The sequence below is a fragment of the Triticum urartu genome, chromosome 1A, assembly GCF_056163025.1.
Source record: "Triticum urartu cultivar PI428250 chromosome 1A, HENAU_Tu73, whole genome shotgun sequence".
Classification (NCBI taxonomy): domain Eukaryota; kingdom Viridiplantae; phylum Streptophyta; class Magnoliopsida; order Poales; family Poaceae; genus Triticum; species Triticum urartu.
In genome coordinates, this window is record NC_141873.1 from 116,653,766 (window position 1) to 116,662,148 (window position 8,383).

Below are 8,383 nucleotides of genomic sequence, written 5' to 3' on the forward strand. Positions count from 1 at the left end.
AAATGCAATTTTGAAAAACGCACATTTTTCCTAAATTCAAATAAAACACCGAAAAACTCCGAAATAAAATCTTATTTGATTTTATTATTTGATCCTCAATATTTATTTATTTGGGGAAAGTCATTTTATTCCCTCTCTCATATTTTTGTAATAGAAATAATTGATGATAAAATAAATAAAATCAAATGATCCTATTCTCAAAATTTGAGAAAACTCAAATATGAAAATAACGAAATCCCCAACTCTCTCCGTGGGTCATTGAGTTGCGTAGAATTTCTAGGATCAACCAAAATGCAAAATAAAATATGATATGCATAGATGATCTAATGTATAACATTCCAAATTGAAAATTTAGGATGTTACAGAATCTAACCGTTACACACAATTTGCCAAACTCGGTGGGACCAAATGGTTAAACTCGGTCGGACCGATTCAGCAAACCTAGTGACCGTTAGGATTTTCGGTGGGACCGAGATGCAACTCGGTAGGACCGATATGGTTAGGGTTAGGGCATAACATAATCTCGGTGTGACCGATTACACAAACTCGGTGGGACCGATTTTGTTAATAAGCTAACCAGAGAGTTGGTCAGGTAAACTCGGTGGGACCGATTCGCTCATCTCGGTGAGACCAAAATGTTACAAAAGGGAAACAGAGAGTTTACATTGCAATCTCGATGGGACCGATCGCTCATCTCGGTAAGACCGAAACGTTACGAAGGGAAACAGAGATATTACAATCCCATCTCGGTGAGACCGAGATCCCTATCGGTGAGACCGATTTGCCTAGAGTTTGTGGCAGTGGCTATGACATTTGAAACTCGGTGGCGCCGGATAGAAAGAATCGGTGGGGACGAGTTTGACTTTTGGTTTAGGTCATATGTGGATGTGGGAAGGTAGTTGAGGGTTTTGGAGCATATCACTAAGCACTTTGAGCAAGCAAGCCATTAAGTAACACCTCATCCCTCCTTGATAGTATTGGCTTTTCCTATAGACTCAATGTGATCTTGGATCACTAAAATATAAAATGTAGAGTCTTGATCTTGAAGCTTGAGCCAAACTTTTCGTCCTTAGAAGTTTGAGGGATCCACTTTCCTCATCCATGCCATGCCATTCATTGAGATTTTCCTGAAATATTAATCTTGGAATAATGTTAGCTCAATGAGCTATATGTTGTTAGGAATTACCAAAACCACCCAGGGATAGTTGCACTTTCAAGTACCTTCCAGGAATAACTTTTGCTATTCCCATATACCTGATGGAATTAATCACTGCATGTTCCTCCTCAGTAGTCCAAGCATCGTTCCATATGTTTGGATTCAGATGATTATGCCACCTAAGATGTTTTGAATGAATTCAAAAATCAGCTTCATATTAACAACTAAGATGTTTTGAATGAATTCAAAAACCAGCTTCATATTAACAACTGCTTCACCTAGACCAAATGTGTTTCCCCCGATAGCAGCCATAACTTGATTGAAGAATAGAGCAACCGTCTGAAGAAAGAAGAACAAAATAGTTAGCACGGACTACGAATAGAGAAAGAGGCGCCAAGAACTAACAAGTTACTCAAGGCAATTACCTGTTCATTAGCGGTCAGAGGAAGTCCACCGAAGTAAACACTCCGAGCATGCCAAGTAACCTAAGAAAAGAGTGGTCAGGCATATGCATCACAGAACAAGAAAAATCTCAAGCACAAAACAAAAAATCAAGCATACCTGCTGTGTCATGGCAGTGGCTGCATAGCAAGTGGATCAATGCAAAGGGAAGAGAGAATTAGAAAGTAATAACAAAACATTGAATAATAAAGAAGCAGAATAGATCACAGGTGGGTTCATTCTGCCATCACCAAATAAACTGCAAATCAGAGTGAATCTAGTCACGTTATGATGACAGAATGGACTATCCATGATTTGAGTACTAGCTACACAGAATCATAAAAGTAGCACAGTAGTCACCTGTCCTAGGGCGGATAAATTGAACATGTTCGGGAGCATGTTCGGAAACATCCTAGGATCAGCGGGGAAGTTCTGGTAGCTGACCTGCAATGCGTCAACAGAGAATTGTTACCAGTGTGTTTACCTTGCACATAGGGGTTAAATGCATTTCAGCAAACCATATAAAAATAGAACAATCAAAACAAATACCTTGCAAGCATTTTGTTAGTCCACACTTGTTTACAAGGTCAATAATTTTGTCAACTTCCTGTAGAAAAATATCATAAATATAACTATAAAATGTGCAAAATCTTTTTTTTCTCGAGCAAAGTCAGGAGTGCAATGACAAACCTCTTGAGTCCAAGGACCTTTGATGAGTTCAGTGTTAAAGAACCTTCATAAACATTGCACCTCTGTCCTATCCGGAAATAATTCATCTGTGTAGGTAGATACTGACACAATATGTGAGCTCATCACACTTGCTTATGCAGAACAACGTCCAAAGAAGTATGGCATTACTATATTACTAGCTAAAACATTCATAAGGTATTACCAGACGTAAGATAAATATTGTGTGCACAATTGGAAGGAGTTAAATTCGAGAAGGATTACCATACAAACACAGACCAGGTTGATGAGTGATCCACGGGTTCAGTTCGAACACAAGAAGCACACCATCAGAACCATAACAAATCAAATTAGCCATCATGAAAACCTCCATCCACCCTGGATTCTACATATACATCATTCTGAGCACAAACATCATACGTGTGGCAGGAAAATATACAACAATGCATTGAAGAGTGTCCAAAGGGCAATGATACTACCAACTACAAAGGTATGTAGGTCATAAAATTACATGCCCATGACCTTATAGAAATTTCCATGCATGTGTAGTTATGGAGCGCTTGCACAATGACACACAGTCACAGTTAACACACACACACAGTCACAATCAATACACAGTCAGTCATAAAATGACACATAGTCACAGTCAACACACACACATACACACAGTCACAATCAATACACAGTCAGTGTCAAAAAATGACACACAGACACAGTCAACACACACGCACACACACAATGGAGCACTTGCACACAAGAAACAGACAAAGAAACACACACAATCAGTCACACACACAAACAGTCAGTCACACACAGTCACAGAGACACAATGGAGTGCTTGCACACAAGAAACATACATAGATAGGATGAAACTAATCAAAGACATGAGAAAAAGTAAACTCTTTGTTCAAGCTTCCTGTTCAAAACCTTCAACTCTGCATTATTTTAGTTCTTCAATTCCAAACCTCTCTCTGCGTTACCCAACTACAAGCCAGGAGGCCACTACTGTTATATAAACAAAGACAAGTGTAAGAGAGCCAAAGAACAAATTAGGAGGTACCTTTTCTTTATCACCAAATTTCAGAGTCTGCACGTACCAAAATTGTATTTCGTGTCACAAGATGAACCTAAAGAACTCACTAGGAAAATACTCAAATTAACAGATCAAGTGAATCATAGAATAAAAGTCCAACAAATCCAAAGCAATTCAAGTATATATGTAGGTAATTGGAGCTCATGTACATGCAAACCTTTCCCTCCCATAAGGTGATATAAATTTGCAAGCTGAAGATCAAAATTCGATTACCTTAGTTGGCAAAACAGAAAGCGATAGGAACCCTGAGTAGTCCTTGGCATACTACCGGCATACTATCAGAATTATCGGTCCTAGAAAGAGCAACATACTATCAGCATGAATACATAATCTTGTGAAGTGAGCAAGGGAAATATGGCTAAATAAGCGTTTTGGGACTATAGACATTAGCATCACAAAATGTAGAAAACATAAATATACCTGCGTTGTAACCCATCAGTGTCCTTAGCAACACAAGGAAGAGCAAATGTGACATTTGTCTATATCCTACCTGAAATACTTAGAAAAGCATTATTCCAGTGAATGGACAGCAGTAATACAAAAAAAGAATATGATATCCACATAAGAGATAACTAAACACAGATATCACAAAAAATGTATTGTCAAACACCACGGTATACATGATTATTATGATAAGAAGAAAAGGGAACAAAAACAGGGAAAGGATACTGTGATGAGTGAGTGAGATATATAAGATAGGCATGAGATGCATTGGATGCCAAATCAGCCACACAAAGGAGTGGAAGCCAAGCAAGTGAGTGTTACAAGAGTCAAACTTTTCTGCTTAGCCTATCATCATCTATCAGCAGGAGAGAAGCCTGACCAGCGCACATCTCTGGATCCCTGCCTGCTCGAAACGACCTAAATGGTTTACATCCCTGAACACATCCCCATATATGGGGAGACGACATTGGAACACAAGCAAACATGAATAAGAAACATATTGGACATACCATATAAGAAGTAACACAATCAGAATCACCCCATCCAAGCAGTCAAACATAGTCACATGCAGATAATGGAGCACTTGCACACATGAAACAGACAAAGAAACACACATAGATAGGCGCACATCACACACACAGTCAGACACACAGTCAGACACACACAATGGATCGCTTGCACACAAGAAACACACAAAGAGACATACATAAATAAGGGTACAAACAGAAAGCTAATACATGCAAGACCGAAGTAAAATCGGAAAGCTATAAAGAAGTTCCAGAAACTGAATGAGTAAACTGATTTCTGTAGAGGGGTGAGGGTAATTCAGATCTTCATTCCTGAAAACAGGAAGCTAGTTAGATAATCATCATTACCCACAAGTTTGTAGGCACAGAGACACATGCTTATTCTTGTCACAAAGTCTAGGCAAAGCAAGAAAAGCATTATTTCAGTGACTGGACAGCAGTAATTGATATCATATCTCATGCATAATTGAGTCAGTGAAACTCAAAAGGGAACAAAGAACAGTAGAAATGTATTGTCAAACACCACGGTAAATGATTATGATAAGAAAAATTGATAGCGTGAATGTTCATACACACACAAAAGAAATACCACTTATGAACAAAAACTACTTGTGTTGAACATAAATGAAATTAAAAACTAGCAGATTTACACTATATTAGGCAACAACCAGGTTATAAACAAACATAGCATAAAATCTATATGCAATCCAAATCCTAATCAGGCCCAGGCTTTGCAAGTGCATGGCTTACATAGCAACAAATACAGAAGTCGGCATTCCAACCAGCGAGTACAAAAGTTGTTCCAAGTTGATGCCATATATTAAAATTTAACAGGACAAATAGAAGGGACATGACAAAGTGAGCAACATTGATAAGAAACGTGTGATAAACGTGCTTTCACAGATAAATAAACTCTGGAGTTATGCTCACAGCAGAATTATATGCCCAGGTGTGCAATGACAAAATTCTAGAGTTATGCTATGCAATCTAGAACAAAGTCTAAGGCACCCCATCTAGTACTCCTATATGCAACACAAGGAAGAAAAGTAGGAAACCTTGTCAAACAGTAGCAGCAGCAGGTGTTCAATTAGTCAATCAGCAAGCCACATGATTTGCACTCTTCTAAAAATTTCTACTCCTCCTGCTCGAAATGGCACCCACGGCCTACATGGTTAATGGTTTGCACCCCTGAACACACATCACCATATATGGGAACATAAGCAAAGCATGCTCTAGGAAGTAAACAACCAATTGAAAAGAACAGAAGCAGTAACACCCATCAGAACAAAATCACCCCTGCATCTATCCTGACGAAAGTGAAACAAGCTAGCTGGTACAATCATAATCGACATAGGAACCAGAGTATCTAGGCTAACACGAACAAGCTAGCCATTTGAGATCAGACAACAACCGAACGACAACGCAACAGCCTAGGAACCGATCTGAACTACCACGACAAACTGACAATCGCTCTCTGTCTCTCCATCTCCGGCCCATAACCCAATCTTAAAAACAAGACCCGACCTTTCCTATAACGCTCGCGCTGACACGAACACAAAGACACGCAGGATCCAAAGCGTCTCTTGGACAACAGGAGCGCACGCAGAAATTTCTGAATCACAAACCAGACGGGAGACCCTCGACGAGACGGACCAAGAACACACGAGCGTGTCGGGGCGACGGCGAGGACGAGCAAAACGAAAACGGGTGATGGCGAGGACAAGAAGAATTCAAATCAGAAGCGAGTGACTCTAAACTGACGATGGCGGGGACGCGCAAAATCAACTCGGGAGCGGTTCTAAACTGACGCGAACTAAGAAGGAGCAAACTCAAATCGGGCACAGTCCGAATGGACGACGGCAAGAACGAGCAAGATCAAATAAGGCGGGGTTCTCTAGCTATCTAAATCGGCGACGGCGAGAAAAATCAAATCCGGGCGCGACTCTGAACGGGCAAATCGACCCGGGACGAGCAAAATCGAATCCGGACGTGATTCTAGACGGGCAAATCGACCGAGGAGGACGAGCAAGATGAAACCCGGCTTGAGGAGGGAAGACGCGCGGCCCGAACAAAGGGTGGAGGAGCAGCAGACCGGCCGGAGCACAACAGAGAGGTCGGAGGAGAGAGGCACCGCCCGGACGAAGAGGAGGAGGAGGAGCGGACCGGGCAGAGCGCGGCGAGGAGGCGAGAGGCACGGCATGGCACGGAGGAAGAGAGGAGGAGGAGGAGCGGGCCGGCCAAAGGGCGTAGCTTTATAGACGGGGCAGAGCCGGAGCCTCGTCCTTGGCCGAGGTGCGCGTGGCATGGTGGCGGAAATAAAAGGAAAGTGGAGGTGGTGATGGATGGAAGGATTCGGAGCGGGTAGGGGTCGGCTGCTGTGCGATGCTTCTATCTCGAATTGGGGGCGGACTGGGGAATTTCTTACCGTTGCCATGCCCATTCACGCCATGTCTTGGAAATGTTTTTTTGGTATTCTCGAAAAGAAAATGTTTCTTAAGTACAGGTCATGGCATGCCATACCATATTAGGCCATCTCAAACGCTGACCATGAAATGGATATGTATCTTTTTTTTGGCGAGAAAAGGGATATGTATCTGACGTTGACATTGACATGGAGTCGGTCGTCCAACCATGCCCGCGTACATTTCAACCGTATTTAAATAAGCTGGACAAAATACATGCAAATTAAACAATTTTTATTTGAATCGGACGATTTTTTTACGTTTCTGGCATATTTCATGAAATAGAAACGACCGGACCTAAACTTAGTGCATCTAAGGTGGCGCACGTCCTCGTGAGTCCTTATTCTTCCCTTCCGTGCCCATGTTGGGCGGCCAGCTGAGCCACACGGAGTGAAAGTGCGGCCACCGATGAGCAAGAGTAGAACATGGGACATGGATCGGCTCACGGGAGTCGAGGCCTCACCGCCTCACATGCCCTACCGCTCCTCGTCGGAGTCTACAGCCTGTCCGTCACCGGTTCACGTGAGATCGATGATGGACATGGACGAACATGCCTCCGCATGGAATCGGTACCCTCGAAACTTTATTGGCGGAGCGAAGGGTGCGCAGCTGCCGACGGTCTCGTCTGTGATCGCTTGCGCCGCCTCCGCGTCCGACTGTGTCACGACCGCGTTGCAGACGGCATGAGTGTGTGCGACCTTGTACAACACCCTTTTGTTCGGTGACGAAGTTGGGGCTCTCCGCGGTCTTGGCCGCATCGGCCTCATCACTCACGAGCTGGCCATAGATTTGGCCTTCTGTCAGCCAATGCTACTTGAGGAGGGAGAAGTTGTACCCTATTCCTCCTGCGCTTGCCAGAACCCTGACATTGACTGTGGCGCCGGCTGCTGCTCCGCCATGGCATCCTTGAAGTGCGCTTGCACATGCTCCATGGTCAAGTCGGCATCGAACAAGGCAGGCAGGGGCGCTGACTCATCGCCGACGGCTGTCTCCATCGTCAGAGACCTTCGATGAGTAGGCCGGTAGGCTGACCTCTATCTGCCTCACACGGCAACCCTGCCAGCCATTCACAAGGGTGGCCAACTCGTGCTTATGCTCTATCGAGAGGCTCTCCAATAATGCACTAGAGCTTGCGGTCATGGTGGAGGTGGTCCACGGAGGAGGATGTGAAGCAGACATGGTGTGGTGTGGTTTGTGCCAAGTGTGACCTGGTGTAAATGGCAGACACCGGCCAGGCCAAGCGGTGGGGTGTGTCAATGTGGGCGCCGGAGTTGGTTTCGCGACCGGTGTGCCCGTATAATGACGGTAGACAAACAGACGGTAACCTGCTTCAAGTGGTAGATATCCATCATGTCTCGTCCAGTAAATGTCTCTACAACATTAAACAAGCACGAACATCGAATGCGGCGCAAGCGGTGCTCTCAACCAACGCTTCGCTTCAGTGTCAGCACAAATGAGAGGCCGCATTCGCTCTAGGTCGGCATGAATGCAGCGCTCGTGCTCTGGAACGGCTTGAGCAATGGCAACCGCTTCACGCGGAAGATATTTTCGGGTCGGTCCAGGGTCTCCTTTG

The 8,383-nt window shown here is 43.7% G+C and overlaps 1 long non-coding RNA gene across 9 annotated transcripts; it reads right to left on the bottom strand.

Moving 5' to 3' along the window:
* Positions 1-580: 580 nt before the first annotated feature.
* On the bottom strand, positions 581-6,706 carry LOC125548943 (uncharacterized). 9 transcript variants are annotated; one of them, XR_015599282.1, is made up of 9 exons: positions 3,798-6,706; positions 3,345-3,670; positions 2,288-2,662; positions 2,147-2,204; positions 1,958-2,041; positions 1,718-1,737; positions 1,582-1,641; positions 1,435-1,495; positions 581-1,335 (listed from the first exon to the last, which is right to left on the bottom strand). It is a non-coding gene; the product is annotated as an uncharacterized LOC125548943 (long non-coding RNA). The 9 variants fall into 9 exon arrangements; XR_015599281.1 differs by having other exon boundaries at positions 2,288-3,371; positions 3,591-3,670; positions 3,798-6,704; XR_007301208.2 differs by having other exon boundaries at positions 2,288-2,388; positions 2,549-3,670; positions 3,798-6,703.
* Positions 6,707-8,383: the final 1,677 nt, after the last annotated feature.